Source organism: Hemiscyllium ocellatum, chromosome 9 (genome assembly GCF_020745735.1).
Source record: "Hemiscyllium ocellatum isolate sHemOce1 chromosome 9, sHemOce1.pat.X.cur, whole genome shotgun sequence".
Lineage (NCBI taxonomy): Eukaryota > Metazoa > Chordata > Chondrichthyes > Orectolobiformes > Hemiscylliidae > Hemiscyllium > Hemiscyllium ocellatum.
The window spans coordinates 92063987-92083083 of NC_083409.1; positions in this window are offsets into that span (position 1 = coordinate 92063987).

The window sequence follows — 19097 nt, forward strand, 5'->3', positions numbered from 1 at the left end:
CCCAAAGGAGCCTTCCACATCCATCAAAAGTTTTACCTGCACATCCTTCAATAGCATTTATTTTATCAGTTGCTCCCGATGCGGTCTCCTCTACATTGGGGAGACCGGATGCCTCCTAGCAGAGCACTTTAGGAAATATCTCTGGGACACCCTCACCAATCAACCACACCGCCCTGTGGCCCAACATTTCAACTCCCCGTCCCACCCCAGCTGAGGACATGGAGAACCTGGGCCTCCTTCACCGCCGCTCCCTCACCACCCAATGCCTGGAGTAAGAACGTCTCATCTTCCGCCTCGGAACACTTCAACTCCAGGGCATCAATGTGGGCTTCACCAGTTTCCTCATTTCCCCTTCCCCCACCTCACTCCAGCTCCAAACTTCCAGCTCAGCACTTGTCCCCATGACTTGTCCTATCTGTCTATCTTCCTTTCCACCTATCCACTCCACCCTCCTCTCTGACCTATCACCTTCATCCCTACCTCCATTCATCTATTGTACTCTTTGCTACTTTCTCCTCACCCCCACCCTCCTCTCATTTATCTCTCCACCCTGCAGGCACTCTGCCCGTATTCCTGATGAAGGGCTTTTGCATGAAACAACGATTTTTCTGCTCTTCGGATGCTGCCCGAACTGCTGTGCTTTTCCAGCACCATTCTAGTCTAGAATCTGGTTTCCAGCATCTGCAGCCCTTGTTTTTACCTGAGAGAAGGTGAGTCATTGCTCCAGAAGCAAAGGTAGTAATAAAGAGGTGATGATGACAGCGCATAGAGAGATTATAGGGAAATTAGGAGCTGTGAATGACCAAGGCTGAAGCCAGTGCTATGTGACAAAATAAGTGGGGGATAGGGGAGACTCCGCTGCCAAACCCAAACTAACCCCGCCTCAACTCTAACCTTGCCCTCAAATCCAAACTTAATCTAACCACGCCCCCACACTGACTCCACCATCAAACGCAACCCCAATCTAACCCTGCCCCCACGCTCACTCCACCCCAAACCCAAACCCCATCAAAACCCGCCCCCATACTGACCCCACCCCAGCACCTAACACCAATCAAAACCCGCACCACAATGATCCCGCCCCGACACCCAACCCAATCTAACCCCAAACCAATGACATCTCTCCCCACCCAAACCCATTCTAACCCAGCTCCAACTCTGACTCCGCCCCAAATCCATCCCCATCCCCGCTCTCAAACCAAACCCCAATCTAACTCTGCCCCCAAACTCAAACCCAATATAACCCCGCTCCCAAACCAATCCTTACACTGACCCCACCCCCAAAATCAACTCCAATCTAACACTGCCCCCATACTCACCCTGCCCCCATGACCCCCAGTCTAACCCCACCTCTAATCTAACCCTGCCCTCAAACCCAAACTTAAACTAACCCTGCCCCCACACTGACTCCGCCATCAAATGTAACCCCAATCCTACCCTGCCCCCATGCTCACTCCGCCCCCAAAACCAACACCAATCTAACCCCGCCCCAATCTAACCCCACCCTCAAACCCAACCCACTCTGACCACATCCCCAAACTAAACCCAATCTCTATCAAAACCCGCACATACACTAGCCCCGCCCCATGCTAACCATACCCCTATCCTAACCCCACCCCTATCCTAACCCCGCCCCCATAATCTATTTAGTTCGACCCTACTCGAGTCCAGAACGAAAAGGCAGAGCATTGAAAGACTTAAAAGCGACCCAATTGACAACTTCCATGCATGGGGTGGTGCGTGTGTGGAATGGGCTGTCAGAGGATGGGGGGGGTGGTTGGTACAATTACAGCATTTACAGGACATCTGGATGGATATATTAATAGGAAGTGTTTGGTGGTATATGGTGCTGGTGCTGGCAAATGGGACTAGATTGGATTGGGATATGTGATCAGCATGGACGAGATGGAATGTAGGCGGAGATTAGAGTCAAGATTACACTAGTGCTGGAAAAGCACAGCAGGTCAGGCAGCATCTGAGGCGCAGGTAATTTGACATTTTGGGCAAAAGCCCTTCATCAGGAAGGATGGAACGAATGGTCTGTTTCTGTGCTGTACATCTCTGAGACGATATGAAATGAGGAAGTATGGAGAGAAAGTGGGAATGGACTACTGAGATTGTGCTATCATGCATGATTATGCTGAATGGTGGTGCAGGCTTGAAGGGCTGAATGGCCTACTCCTGCACCTATTTTGTATGTTTCTATGTTGTGGGTTGTTGTTTCCCCAATGATTCTTCACAGGACACAATTAATTAGCCCTTTTCCATTGCACAACATCAAACTCAAAATGGAGAAGGGTTCTGAAGAAGAGTCTCTGGTCCCAAAATATCAACTCTGCTCTCTCTCTCTCTCTCTCTCTCTAAAGGTGCTACTAGACACACCGAAGTTCTCCAGCAATTCTTCGTTTTTGTGCCGAACATAAAATAACCTCACTCAAACGATGAAAGGTTCCAGGAGTTCAACCATCTTGGATCTAACTTGGTTCTGTGTGAAAGGCAGCAACATTGACACTACCCTGAGGCGCTCTGTCTAAAATCCCACATGAACAAGAAGGGCCAAGTGGCTTCAATGATAAATTTGATAGTCTATAGAAGTTTGCATAAAGTCTGAAATCGTTATTGAGGCCATTATGATTGATGGGTTTAACATTGTCCTCCGGATGCATTGGTGAACTATAGTACCAACTTTACACCTTCAGTGCATTTCCATGGCCAATCTCCTGAAGCATTGCTGTAAGAGAGTTTGAGTACTATTCACCCAAAGGCAGTCACAAATTGTATATGATCCCAGAGTTGCAAAAAATATGCTTTATTCATAAATAATCTTTATATACATAGAGCTGCTGAAGCATATTTGTACAGTGCTTGCACATGAGTAACAAACATTGGAATTTGGCATACCCTGCAGTTTCAAAAAACCCAAAGTATTTCTTACATGTATTTATGGATATTTGAGACACTGGAAGGGTCTGATAACTAAATGGACACCTCTTGTATTTTGGCAGTAACACCTTAAAAGTGGTGGTCTTTCTCCACCGTACCTTCCCGGTAGCCGCCCAGGCTTTAGAGTATCTCTCAACATGTAGTCCTGGACCTTGGAATGTGCCAGTCTGCATCACTTGATCAAGGTTAACTCATTGCACTGAAAGACCAGCAAAGTTTCTGGCAAACCAAAGAGCATCTTTCACAAAATTGATAGCCCTTCAGGCACAGTCAATATTTGTCCCGGTGTGCATCTCAGGGAACAGACCAATAGGCCACAGAGTCCTGCATCATGAAGCTGCTCAGGGCAACCCTTAACAAAAACCATTCCATCTCTTTACAAAGAACTTCTTTGCAAAGGCATGATCCAGAAGAAGATGTCTGAGAGTCCCTCCCCATTTCGAGGGCAGCAGCGGTGGTGGAGAGTCCAGATATATATAAAAGATCTCACAGGTAATGCCGTTCTCACCACCAGCAAAGTGACGCATTGATGCTTGTTGGAAAGTTTTGGTGAAAAGGCATTCTGCTAAGTTACTTTGACAGTCTGATCCAGGAACCACCAGACAGGATCACTTTTCTTGAAGTGTCTCAAGGACGTTAGATGCTGACCACAGCCTGATAGACTTATGGTAAGAGGTATTTATAGTTTGATCCCAGAGTTGACAGAAGCAGTCCTGAATTGAGTTTCAGCCTGTAATGGCCAGGTGAGAAAAGGTAATTTAATATCCCAATTTGTTATTCCCTCTCGGTCAATTGCAACCAAGTATCCCACTTCAATTACAACAGCACATTTGTCAAAATTAAGGTTTTCTTGTTTGAAAAGAGAGAAATTTTCTGATTTACTAACCCTGAGAAATAAGTGAATAATATGCAAAATCAATGACAGACAACACATGATAATTTAAATAAAGAGAGCATCTGGTGCATACAGGAAGAGTAAAGACTATCTGCTTTAAATGTTCTTAGAGATCTTGAGATGTTAAAGTTTTAACATGAGACCACTCTCAAATTCATTGTTGCTTCACTCTGCAGCTTAAAACCAACTACTGAAATATGGTTCATTGCTTTATAACTATGTCAGTGAACTGTTGCCTAATGTCTGCATTTATCATTCAAATTTGAATTAAAACAGGAGATGCAAATTCCTTAAATGCTAACTTGAGTTCAAATGGTTTTATTCCATATGGGTGTCTTGGACGAGCCTCAATCAGTGATCAGGTGATTACAGCAGCAATGTTATGGCAGTTATTTCCCTTTTTGGTAAAATGATTTTAGTCCATTAAAAGTCTCCGGTACAAAAGTTGTAAGGTGGGCAAAAGAAAGTTTTTTTGAAAATTTTCAAGCAGAGAACATGAAAAGTAAGAAAAACACTTATAGCTCATATTGAGTGTCACTACCAGATTAAATGGATTGACCATGCTAAGATGCCCATTGTGTCCAGGGATGTGCAGGCTAGATGAAAATGCAGGGTTACAGGATAGCAAGGTGGATCTGGGAGGGATCCTCTTAGGAGGATCAGTGTGGATTCAATGGGCCAAATAGCCTGCGTCCACACTGTCGGGATTCTATGATTCCATGACCATGATGAATGAGCATTGCAAGGTTAAGCTTCAAGACACAAAGCAATTTTAAGTGGGGTCGTAAACCTGGGAACTTTGTAAAGCCAGAATATAAAGTAATAAAGGGTTCTTTTAAAGTCTGTTTGGACAAGGCCTAACAGAAGAAGAATGTTAGGAGACCATTGAGGATTTGGAAAAGGCAGGAAACCCTTTTTTAACTTGTGGTAAAGGCAGGAAGCAAGTATGTAACAGCAAATAAATTAGAAACAGCAGGAATCAAAGAAATACTTAAAAATGTGTGGCTGGAAAAGTGCAACAGGTCAGGCAGCATCAAAGGAGCAGGAGAATCAACGTTTTGGGCATAAGCCCTTCTTCAGGAAGCCTTTCTCCAGCCACACATTTTTAAGCTCTGACCTCCAGCATCTGCAGTCCTCACTTTCTCCCATCAAAGAAATACTGTCAAAAGAACAGGATTATTCTTGTAAAGACCGGAATAATGGCTGACTCCACCAAATATGACAGGAGCAGAAATGTGACCAAGATTCATTGGTATTGTGTGGACACTTGGCCAGACCAACGGGTCCAGTTGGTAGGCAAGAGCATGCTTGAAATGTTGACAGCCTTTCACAATCATAGACAACATGAGTACTGCTGAACAAAAAGTTGTCAAAGCCTTTTTTCTGCACTTACTGGGAATGTCCACAAGCTGGTAAATACAATGGTTGGAGAACTGGAGAAGATATGAGGGCATCAGATTTTTTTCTTGCATTGGGAACTGCTCTGGGGCAGAGACCACAATCAGTGAGCATAGGTAACTGCACCTCCTCCACAATAACACTCAACAGGGGAGCCCCCCAAGGATGTGCCCTCAGCCTCTTACTGTACTCCCTTTACACCCATGACTCTGTTGCCAAATTCCAAATGAATGCCATCTTCAAGTTTGCTGACAACACCACCATAGTTGAATGGATATCTAACAATGACGAGTCAAAATACAGCAAGTAGATCGAAGGTTTGATGTTGTGGTGCAATGAGAACAACCTCTCTCTCAACATCAGCAGAGCTAAAGAACTGATCATTAACTTCAAAAAGAAAGGAAGAGAACTTGGCCCCAGCTACATCAACGGAACTGAGGTGGATAGGGTGGAGAACGTCAAGTTCCTCGGAGTGATGATAACCGTCAACCTGTCCTGGATTTCCCGTGTAGATGCAATGGTCAAGAAGGCACGTCAATGCCTCTTCTTCCCCTGATGGCTCAAGAAATTTGGCACGTCTGTAAGGACCCTCACAAACTTCTACTGATGCAATGTTGAACGCATACTGTCCAGGTGCATAACAGTTTGGTATGGTAACTGCTCTGCCTGGGACTGTAAGAAACTACAGAAGATGGTGTGCACAGCCCAGACTATCAAGGAAACCAACCTTCTATCCATGGACTCCATTAACATGGCTTGCTGCCATGGAAAGGTTGCCAACATCATCAAGGACCCAAAGCACCCTGGTAATGCTCTCCTACAACCTCTATCATCAGGCAGAAAATACAGAAGCCTGAACATACGCACCAGCTGTTATTGGACTGAGGAATGAAGTTCCTAGCCTCAAATAATGCTGATCTTGTAAACATTGATCAAACAAACATCGCTGGCACACCCACACCCAACAACACCACCGCACCGTGGCTGAACACTTCAACTCCCCCTCCCACTCTGTCAAGGGCATGCAAGTCCTGGGCCCCCTCCACCACAAAACTGCTTGGAGAAGGAACACTTCATATTCTGCCTTGGACCCCTGCAACCACATGGGATAAATGTGGATTTCAACAGCTTCCTCATTTCCTCTCCCTCCAACTTAACCCAGTGCCAAGCCTCCAACTCGGCACCGCCCTCCGGACCTGTCCATCATTCCATCCTCTGACTTATCACCTTCTCCCTCACCTTCATCCACCTATCACTTTCTTAGCTACATTTCCCCAAACCCACCCCCTCTCATTTATCTCTCAGCCTCGACCCACAAGCCTCATTCCTGATGAAGGGCTTATGCCCAAACTGTCAATTCTCCTGCTCCTAAAATGTTGCCTGGCCTGCTGTGCTTTTCTAGCACTACACTCTTAACTCCGATCTCCAGCACCTGTAGTCCTCACTTTCTCCTAACAATGATCTTGCCTAGCACACGCTCTGTGCAATGTAACCCCTATGCCTCTGTCTAAATCTCTTTGATCTGTACATCCTTGCTTGTTATGGTCTGCCTGTACTTCAGTACACATGACTATAAATAAATCAATCAATATTGCAAATGATTCTTCTACAAGCTGGATGGGTTACAACTTCATAAGATTGGGACTGACAGCCTTGCAGACAGATTTGCCAGTGCTGTTGGGGTGGATTTCAATCCGCTTGTCAGGTGATGAATCCTAAGGGTAACTCAAATGCTCAGGAGTAAATTTGGTGACAGGAAATAGAAAAGCTAGTCGGGAGGCAAGAAGAAAGAGAAACAAAGCCAAGCCTTGAGTATGCCTCACATGTGGAATTGTATCAAAACAACAAACTTGAAGGCAGCTTACAGATGATATTAAGGTGCAAATAAAGGTAAATTGTCATTAAAGAAACATGATTACCAAGATTGGGAACTAAATATTCAAGAATGTTTGGTGATTAGGAAAGACAGACAAGAAGAAAAGGGAGATGGAGTTGCACTGATAATATGGAATGGCATTAGTAAATTAGTAAAGGAAAATCATAGATTGGAAGAAAAATATGTGGAAGCTGTTTGAATGGAGCTGACAACAATCCAGGAACATCAGACATTGGTTCAAGTTATTTATAGGCCACCAAACAGTAATTGTAATATAGGGCATGGTATTAATCAGGAAATAAGAGAAGTAGGTAGCATGCACACTACAGCAATCATGGGTGCTTCAATTTGCATATATACTGGATGAACTAAATGAATACTAAAGCTGTGGAAAACTAGTTTCCGGAATGTGGTTGGAATGGTTTTCTTGAGTAATATGTTGAGCTAGGAGAAAGTGAGGACTGCAGATGCTGGAGATCAGAGCTGAAAATGTGTTGCTGGAAAAGCACAGCAGGTCAGGCAGCATCCTGCTCCTTGGATGCTGCCCGACCTGCTGCGCTTTCCCAGCAACACATTTTCAGCTCTAATATGTTGAGCTGACTAGAAGACAAACTATTTTAGCACTAGCATTATGTACGAAAAAGGGGTTAATTAATAATTTTATTGTAAAATATCCTTTAGGAATGACTGACCACAATATGATAAAACCTTACATTATGTTGAAAGTGAGGTAGTTCAATCTGAAGCAAAGGCATTAAATTTGAACAAGGGAACTTTGAAGGCATAAGGCACAAATTGTCTGAGTTGGTTTGGGAAATATATTGATAGGCATGACCAAACAAAGACAATGGACAGTATTTAAAGAACTATTATGTGACTGACAGCCAGGGTGCAAAAATAACGAATTAACAATGACATAGAGCTTAAACAATTTATATAAAATTAAAGCAAATGGATTATAAAATTTTCATAAATAGTAATTAATCTGAGGAATGGGAGTTTTTAAAAATATACAAGACAGGACCAATAAACTGATAAGGAAATGTTGAATAGAATATTGTTGTAAACTAGCGAAGACATACAATAGACTGTAAATCCTTCCACAGATATAGAAAAATGAAACATTTGGCTTAAGCTAATGTGGGTCCTTTACAGACAGGCTCAATTGAATTCATATAACTTTGATTATATAATGGTTAACACAGTTGGGCTTTAGACAATAGGTATAGATATGGGATCTTAACAGGAACATACAATTATTCAAGGATTTGCAAACCAGCAACGGTCATATATTGTTGATATAACTGTTGAAGTTTTACAAAAAAACCACAGGAATCATCATTCCATTTTAGATCATCACTGCTGATTAGGATGAATTCAGGGAGGAATATCAGAATGAAAATAACTCACAAACCTCGCACTGACAGGAATAGAATCAAAATCACCAGGTTTCAACCAGAAACCTACCAGTCTTCCACATCCAAAGTGAACATGTTGTAGGAGAACAATGAAATTTCCAGGCTGCCTGAATTTATGAAGTCAGTAAAATGTGGGAGATGGGTTGATAATAAAAGTAATTATACATAAATATATAATAATGAAAAAGCAGCTTGTAGGTGTTGTATAAGGATGAAAGGATCTGAAAAAGTTAATGCTGAGAGATGTCATAAGCCACCACCCACTATGATGATGACAAACAGACTTGCTGGGAGAACAGTTTAATGTCTCAACAGAGTAATTCTAATGATCTGGGTCTTTCTTGTGGTCTCTGTAATTATATCTATGATGTTAGTTTTATTTTTACGTAGTTCTTATCATACCATGAACATCATCTTGTTTAAGACAAGACCCTATTCTCTTTAAAATATCAAATAGTTTTTCTTGATCATACTAGATTAAGCAGGCCCTGTTGATCCCTACCCTGAAAGAGGATGGTGACAGCGAAGCTACCTTAAGGTGAACAATAGTGTGGCGAACCCATATAACGATATGAACACTGGTACAAATTGCCAACATAACACTTAAAATAGAATTTTATGACTAACGAAACACTTCCCAATCAAAGCACAGCTATGTAATTTCTTGGGCAAAACAAGATAATAATAGACGAAGTGGCCTTGAAATTTCCTAAGAGTCACTCACTGCTATGACTCAGGCAGTCAAGAACCAACTGACGCAATTGCATGGGCTAAAGTGTTATTTTCCATATGATATGAAGAATATGGCTGTGGATTCCAGAAACTACCTTCTCTATATGAATTTAAGATCAATCTGATATCCAATTTGGTCCTACTCTTGCAAATTTTAATCTCATGTATCCTGGTCATCTCCAGTCTGTTGAACTGGAATAATCTCTCCATGGTGATCCAGCTTCATTGCACAACATAAGTTGGATCCAAGACTCACTAATTCTGGCTTGGAAATGTAAACTCTTGAAAATAACTACCTGGGGTTAAAACCAACATTTCTTCATGACATTCAATGGCATCGCAATCACCAAATCCTCCATTGTCAATATCTTGCGTGTTACCATTGAATAGAAGATTAACTGGGTTACCCATATGAATATGGCGATGGCAAGAGCTTGGAAGTTGGAAATAATGGGGCAAATAACTCACCTCCTGATTCCCAGTACTTACCCACCATATTTAAGCACAAATTATCTCCATGTGAGATATTTTACTTTACCAGTATTAATGCAAATGCATCAATATGCAACAAATTCAGGTGAAAAACTTCAGCCAATTTGATTTACTCCACGTGATATCAACAAAGATGTTGGATAATGTAAAGACTACATAGTCTGACAATGCTCTGGTTTTAGGACTCAAGACTTCTGCTACAGAAATGGCTGTGCCTTCGCCAAGCTGTTCCATGGAAAAATTAAATGAACTTTATCTGAATGCATGCAGCATTTGCAACCAGATTTGAAATAATGGCACAAATGATACAAAATGAGTCTGTTCTAATATGGCTGTGGGGTAACTAAGGCTGGGAATCGGATATTTAAAGATATTCAATATTTAGGAAGGATATGCAACATGGAAAATGAGATGGGACAGAGCTGATAATAAGGGATACGAACAGTACTTTGGTGTAAAGAAGATAGTTCAGAAGAACAATCTATTTGGGTGGAGCTAAGAAAACTCATGGGCAGTAACATTGGTGGGAGTTGTTCATAGACCACCAAAGGTGGTGGTCAAGTAGGACATGGTTTAAATCAGGAAATACAAGATAACTATGACAGAATAATGCAGTAATGTGGGTGACTTATGTGGAACAGTCCATCTTCCGCAACTACACTGGCACCACCCCCCACCTTATCCTCCGCTACATCGATGACTGTATCAGCGCTGCCTCGTGCTCCCACGAGGAGGTTGAACAGTTCATCAACTTTACTAACACCTTCCATCCCGACCTGAAATTCACCTGGACTGTCTCAGACTCCTCCCTCCCCTTCCTAGACCTTTCCATTTCTATCTCGGGCGACCGACTCAACACAGGCATCTATTATAAACCGACTGACTCCCACAGCTACCTGGACTACACCTCCTCCCACCCTGCCCCCTGTAAAAACGCCATCCCATATTCCCAATTCCTTCGTCTCCGCCGCATCTGCTCCCAGGAGGATCAATTCCAACACCGCACAGCCCAGATGGCCTCCTTCTTCAAGGACCGCAGATTCCCCCCAGACGTGATCGACGATGCCCTCCACCGCATCTCCTCCACTTCCCGCTCCTCCGCCCTTGAGCCCCGCTCCTCCAACCGCCACCAAGACAGAACCCCACTGGTTCTCACCTACCACCCCACCAACCTCCGCATACAACGTATCATCCGCCGCCATTTCCGCCACCTCCAAACGGACCCCACCACCAAGGATATATTTCCCTCCCCTCCCCTATCAGCGTTCCGCAAGGACCACTCCCTTCGTGACTCCCTCGTCAGATCCACACCCCCCACCAACCCAACCTCCACCCCCGGCACCTTCCCCTGCAACCGCAGGAAATGTAAAACTTGCGCCCACACCTCCACACTCACTTCCCTCCAAGGCCCCAAGGGATCCTTCCATATCCGCCACAAGTTCACCTGTACCTCCACACACATCATCTATTGCATCTGCTGCACCCGATGTGGCCTCCTCTATATTGGTGAGACAGGCCGCTTACTTGCGGAACGCTTCAGAGAACACCTCCGGGCCGCCCGAACCAACCAACCCAATCACCCCGTGGCTCAACACTTTAACTCCCCCTCCCACTCCACCGAGGACATGCAGGTCCTTGGACTCCTCCACCGGCAGAACACAACTACACGACGGCTGGAGGAGGAGCGCCTCATCTTCCGCCTGGGAACCCTCCAACCACAAGGTATGAATTCAGATTTCTCCAGTTTCCTCATTTCCCCTCCCCCCACCTTGTCTCAGTCGGTTCCCTCAACTCAGCACCGCCCTCCTAACCTGCAATCCTCTTCCTGACCTCTCCGCCCCCATCCCACTCCGGCCTATCACCCTCACCTTGACCTCCTTCCACCTATCCCACCTCCATCGCCCCTCCCCCTAGTCCCTCCTCCCTACCTTTTATCTTAGCCTGCTTGGCTCTCTCTCTCTTATTCCTGATGAAGGGCTTATGCTCGAAACGTCGAATTCTCTATTCCTGAGATGCTGCCTGGCCTGCTGTGCTTTGACCAGCAACACATTTGCAGCTGTGATCTCCAGCATCTGCAGACCTCATTTTTTACTCAATCTACATATAGACTGGGCCACTCTAATGAGGATCAATGCTGTGGTGGACAAAATCCTGGAATATATTAGTTTGATTTCTTTAGATTAGATTACTTACAGTGTGGAAACAGGCCCTTCGGCCCAACAAGTCCACACCGACCCGCCGAAGCGCAACCCACCCATACCCCTACATTTACCCCTTACCTAACACTACGGACAATTTAGCATGGCCAATTCACCTGACCCGCACATCTTTGGACTGTGGGAGGAAACCGGAGCACCCGGAGGAAACCCACGCAGACACGGGGAGAACGTGCAAACTCCACACAGTCAGTCGCCTGAGTCGGGAATTGAACCCGGGTCTCAGGCGCTGTGAGGTAGCAGTGCTAACCACTGTACCATCGTGCCGCCCACTAAATGAACTATATGAATTATATATGAACTAAATTTCTAAAGCAGTATTTTAAGAAATTAACTGGGGAACTATTTACTTAGATCAAGTATTATGCAATGAGAAGGACCTAATTAATAACCTAGATGTAAGACAACCCTTAAGAAAAGGTATGGTTAGTAAGTTTGCAGATGACACCAAAATTGGAGGTGTAGTGGACAGTGAATAAGGTTATCTCTGAGTACAATGGGATCTTGATCAGATGGTCCAGTGGGCTGAGGAGTTTAATTTAGGTAATTGTGAGTTGCTGCATTTTGGAGTCAAGGCAGGACTTATAAACTTACTAATAAGGTCCAGGGGAGTGTTACTGAACAAAGAGACCTTGGAGTGCACATTCATATTTTCATGAAAGTGGAGTTGTAGGTATATATGACAGCGAAGTAGGCATTTGGTATGCTTGCCTTTATTGGTCAGTGCATTGAGCACAGGGGTTGGGATATAATGTTGCAGCTGTACCGGACATCGGTTAGGCCACTTTTGGAATACTGCATGCAATTCTGGTCTCCCTATTATAGGAAGGATATTGTGAACCTTGAAAGTGTTCAAAAAGATTCACAAGGATGTTGCCAGGGTTGGAGGATTTGAGGTATAGGGAGAAGCTAAATAGGTTGGAGCTGTTTTTCCTGGAGCATTCGAGGCTGAGGGGTGACCTTACAGAAGGTTACAAAATCACGAAGGGCACGGAAAGGGTGAATAGACAAGGTTTTTTCCCTAGGGTGGGGGAATCCAGAACAAGTGAGCATAGGTTTAAGATGAGCAGGGAAAGATTTAAAAGGGATCTAAGGGGCAAATTTTCCACGGAGAGAGTGGTGTGTGTATGGAATGAGCTTCCAGAGGAAGTGATGGAGGTTGGTAACATTGCAACATTTAAAAGGCATCTGGATGAGTATATGAATAGGAAAGGTTTAGAGGGATATGGGCCAAATGCTGGCAAACAGGACTTGATTAATTTAGGATACCTGGTTGGCATGGACAAGTTGGACCTAAGGGTCTGTTTCAGAGAACACCTCTGGGACACCCACACCAACCAACCCAACCGCCCCGTGGCTGAACACTTTAACTCCCCCTCATACTCCGCCAAGGACATGCAGGTCCTTGGCCTCCTCCATCACCAGACCATGGCAACACGCTGCCTGAAGGAAGAGCGCCTCATCTTCCACCTAGGAACCCTCTAACCACAAGGGATGAATGCAGATTTCTCCACCTTCCTCATTTCCCCTCCCCCCACCTTATCTCAGTCTCAACCCTCGGACTCAGCATCGCCTTCTTGACTTGCAATCTTCTTCCCGACCTCTCCGCCCCCACCCCCTCTCCGGCCTATCACCCGCACCTTAACCTCCTTCCACCTATTGCATTCCCAAAGCCCCTCCCCCAAGTCTCTCCTCCCTACCTTTTATCTTAGCCTGCTTGGCTCACCTTCCTCATTCCTGAAGAAGGGTTTATGCCCGAAACGTCGATTCTCCTGCCCCTTGGATGCTGCCTGACCTGCTGCGCTTTTCCAGCAACACATTTTTCAGCTCTGATCTCCAGCATCTGCAGTCCTCACTTTCTCCGAAGGGTCTGTTTCCATGCTGTACATCTCTATGATACTATGACTCTAAAAGTGAACATAATATGTAAGAATATGGTCCATTAAGTTTGAAAATGATGTGATTCAATCTGAAAATACATTCTTAAATGTAAAAAAAAGAAACAATGTGGTGTGGAAGCATATTGGCTTTGGTGGTCTTGGAAAATAAACTGGAAGATATGATGGTAGACAGACAATGGATTGAATTTAAATAATTAATACACAGTCTATAACAAGCATATGTACCTTAAAGACACATAAAGTTAACAGAAAAATATTGAATTATAGCTATCAACAAAAGTTAAATAATAAATTAAAGAAGTAGGTTATAAAGTTGTTAAGGAGTAAACGTGGATTGAGAGATTTTATTAATCAAAAAAGGAGAAATACAAAACTGATAAAGAGATGGAGAGAAGGTGGATTTAAACAGCAAGAAATGTATTTTTAAAAAGCTTCTATGGATATGTAAGATGGAGAAGACAAATGTTGCTCTACAGCAGGCAGTGACAGGAGAATTTATAATGGGAAAAAGGGAAGAGAAGCTAAATAATTACTTAAGGTAGATATTACCTGTTGTTGCCGGGTGGCAACCTATAGTGTTGTTCTATTCCTTTTACTGGATAAAATTTTAGCATTCTTTTCCAGCCAGTACTGTGAAAACACCTAGATCACATAGGCTGTAATGTTTTGAGAAGGAGGCTCGCCACAATGATTCCATAACACTTCGGAGTCAGCAACAAATATTGGTCTCGTGAACAAGAAGAAAGTCTGTTTTTGAAGGGGAAAAACAATCAACATTTTGGTCCTGTCCAGAAGAAAGTAATGAAATCTAAATTGTGCCTGTATGTAGATGCACATAGTCGAGTGAATAGGACTGGGGAGTTACATCAGCAGTTTGCCATGTGGAAATATGATGTTGTGGTGAAATCAAAAACCTGTCTGAAAGAAGGCAGGAGGTAAATGTTCCTGGGTGCAATGTTTTCAGAATAGATAGGAAAGGAGGAGGGGTGGTGGATTTGGTTGAAAGCTTTGTGGTGCTGGAGCAAATAGGGCATCCCAGAGGATGCAAGGACAGAATCAATCTGGCTACTGGCAAGGAACAAAAAGTGAGGAATTACATTGCTCAGTGCGGTATATATGCCACAACTAGGTCAGATGTCACAACTCACCAGGTTATAGTCCAACAGGTTTACTTGAAATCACAAGCTTTTGGAGCGCAGCTGGTCAAACCACTTGGCTTTAAGCAAAACAGTGCGTTTTTACACACTACTCTTGAAACACAAACAAAATAAAACAGAATTTAAAGTGTCTTAACTATTTGGAAACTGAATCAACTTGAAGTCGCAACTTAACGAAGGAGCTGTTCCAATACCCACATCACCCCAAAAACACACCGCTTGGCCAATGGTAAATTCAAACACAGGTTCTTCCTAGCAGGAAAGATTGCAGAGAGAAGAATCAGGCAAGAAACTTCTGTTGAAATATGGAACCCTTTTTCACAGCTGCAGTTTCTGACTTCTTGTTCAAACAAATGAAACCAGCAAACAAATCTGAACTAGGAGAACTAGACACTCCTTGCCATTGTTTAACGTAGCCACTTCCAGACAAATCGGCACCTCTGCCTGTAGGATCCCTCTTGAAAAAAAAGGATAAAATCACCTTGTTAAAGGGGCTGCATCATCACATTAGTATGAGGAATTTCATTAAGAGGATAGATTGGCGAATTTGGGACTGTTCTCTTTGGAGAAGAAAAGACTCAGAGGAACTCTGATGGAAGTTTTAAAGACCATGAAAGATCTAGACAGAGTAAAGAGGAAGAAACAATTACTGTTTTTAACAGGGTTAAGAACATGAAGGCCTATATTTAAAGTGACTTGCAAACATAATGAGAAAAAAAATCTTTTTCACTCAACTGGTTCAGGTCTGGAGTCCAAAGATATGCAAGTTAGGTGGATTGACCATGCTGAAATTACCCATCATGTTTAGGGATGTGTAGGTTACATGCATTAGCCATGGGAAATGCAGGGCTACAGGGATAAGGTAGTAGGATTGATCTCGGTGGGATGCTCTTCAGAGGATTGAAGTGGACTTGTTGCCCAGTTTCCACACTGTAGAGATTCGAAGTATGGCAGAAGCAGCGTTAATTGAGTCATTCAAGAAGGTTTTAGATGGTCATTTGAATAGAATTATACTGAGGGTATGGGGAAAAGGCAAGCAGATAGCCATTGCAGACATGATGAGCTGAATAGCTTCCTTCTGCACTATGACATTTCTGTAATTCTGTGATTAGGTTAAGCATTACTAACACAATGCATACAGATGCAATTCTTGGGTCCAAACATATATTTATCAACACAAGTGCAAGGTTTGTCAAAAGACCTTCATGAAAATAATTTAAATTATCACTATCTATTGCTGTTTTATGAGAGTTCTTTACAGTTAAGTAGAAGAATTTTAAGTTCAATATAAATCTGGTTTAGTGACTACAACAGTGGGCTTCTCGACTCCTCACATACTGAAGTAGTCCATGTTCAAATGCAACAAGATCTGGACAATATCCAGGCTTGGGCCAACAAGTGCCAACCATTCAAGCAACACAAATGCCAGGCTATGACCACCATCAATTATAGAGTCATAGAGATGAACAGCATGGAAGCAGACCCTTTGGTCCAACCCGTCCATGCCGACCAGATATACCAACCCAATCTAGCCCCACCTGCCAGCACCTGACCCATATCTCTCCAAATCCTTCCTATTCATATACCCATCCAAATGCCTCTTAAATGTTGCAATTGTACCAGCCTCAACCACTACGTCTGGCAGCTCATTCCATACACGTACCACCCTCTTTGTGAAAAAGTTGTCCTGTAGGTCTCTTTTATATCTTTCCCCTCTCACCCTAGACCTATGTCTTCTAGTTCTGAACTCCCTGACCCCAAGGAAAAGACTTTGCCTATTTACCCTTTCCATGCCCCTCATAATTATGTAAACCTCTATGTGGTCACCCCTCAGCCTCTGACACTCCAGGGAAAACAGCCCCAACCTGTTTAACCTCTCCCTATAGCTCAAATCCTCTAACCATGGCAACATTCTTGTAAATCTTTCCTGAACCCTTTCAAGTTTCACAACATCTTTCCGATAGGAAGGAGACCAGAATTGCATGCAATATTCTGACAGTTGCCTAACCAATGTCCCATACAGCCGCAACATGACATCCCAATCCCTTTACTCAATACTCTGACAAATAAAGGAAAGCATACCAAATGCCTTCCTCACTATCCTATCTACCTGTGACTCCACTTTCAAGAAGCAATGAACCTGCACTCCAAGGTCTCTTTGTTCAGCTACATTCCCCAGGACCTTACCATTAAGTGTATAAGTCCTGCTAAAATTTTCTTTCCCAAAATGCAGCATTTATCTGAATTAAACTCCATCTGACACTTCTCAGCCCATTGGCCCATCTGGTCAAGATCCTTTTGTAATCTGAGGTAACCCTCTTCGTTGTCCACTACACCTCCAATTTTGGTGTCCTCTGTAAACTTACTAACTGTACCTCTTATGCACGCATCCAAATCATTTATGTAAATGACAAAAAGTAGAGGACCCAGCACCGATTCTTGTGGCACTCCACTGGTCACAAGCCTTCAGTCTAAAAAACAACCCTCCACCACCACCTTTGAGCCAGTTCTGTATCCAATCTAACCAACACTGCTTGACATTCAATAGTGTTAACATCACTAAATCCCCCACTGTCAACATCCTTTGGTTATCACTGATTAAACCTCAAATAGACATCACATAAACACAGTGGCCACAACAGCAAATCAGAGACTAGGAATACTGCAGTGATTAACTCACCTCCTGACTCCCCAAAGTCTGTCCACAAGTCAAGACACAAGTCGGGAGTGAGATGGAATACTTCCCATTTGGCTGGATGAGTGTAGCTCCAACATCAGTCAAGAAGCTCGACACCATCCAGGACAAAGCACAACTTTGATTGGCACAACATCCACAAACATCTATTCCCTCCACCACTGATGCTCAATAGCTGCAGTGTGTACTATCTGCAAGATGCAATGCAAAAATTCACCTTAGATCCTCAGGCTCCACCTTCCAAACCCATGATCGCTTCCATTTAGAAGGACAAGATTAATGGTAATGCCACACTTACAAATTCCCCTCCACTACCACTGGCTCAAAATCCTGGAACTGCCTCCCTAATGGAATTGTGGGTCAACCCACAGCAGGTGGACTGCAGTGGTTCAAGAAGGCAGCTCACCACCATCTTCTCAAGGGCAACTAGGGACAGGCAATAAATGCTGGCCAGCCAGTGGTGACCATATCCTAGAAATGAATAAACAAAAGCATTAGAGGGCCATTTTTTAAGTTTAATATTGGGATGAATTGGTTTTCACTTCACACCAGTGACAAAATTATCTATTGTAAAATGAGAGTTGCACCAACTTGACTTTTCAGAAAAACAATAAATCAACGTTTCTTAATCTGCATTGTCTAGTGCTGGGATTATCTTGGATACTAAAATTATGTTGGATTTATACCAAGGACATAATTGTACAAACCTGCTCACAGAAGTTTCCTTCTATAGTTAAGTTAATAGAGGGGAAATCTGTGGGAGAATATTAAGGGGCTCAGATGTTCCAAGTCCTTTCATCTTTCCAAAATTGTGGATTCAAGCATTATTCAATATAGTAACTCATTGCTATTCTAAATTGGTGGAATGCTATATTTTTGGATGTGCTATTCTTCAGATGAGATGTTAATCCAAGGCCTGCCAGTCGACTGAGATCTTAATGATTCAACAGCAACTACTTGCCATTGTCAATTCTTTCCCTTAGCTAACATGGACAAAACATGGTGACTCATCTTAAAGCTATTGTGCTATTTTGCTGCACATAAATTGACTTCTTTTTCTGTGTTATATTCACTAATTCAATGTATGTATGCAAAGGTATTTCTGAGTGACATAAAGCAAGTCTGTTATTAAATTAGCTTATAATTATTAATTTAATGGCAATTTTCTAGCATTATCTAATGTAAGTGAAATTTTGAAACTTTCCATTATTTGAAATTGGTCACATAAACTTAGCTTCTCAACAAAGAAGAATTCATATTCATTAATTCATTACTATAATGAACTTGACCATCTCTGTTGCTATACAATGTGTCATTAAGTTGATATATTCTTATTTCATGCTTCCTTCTACAAAACAAATATAGATTTATTGA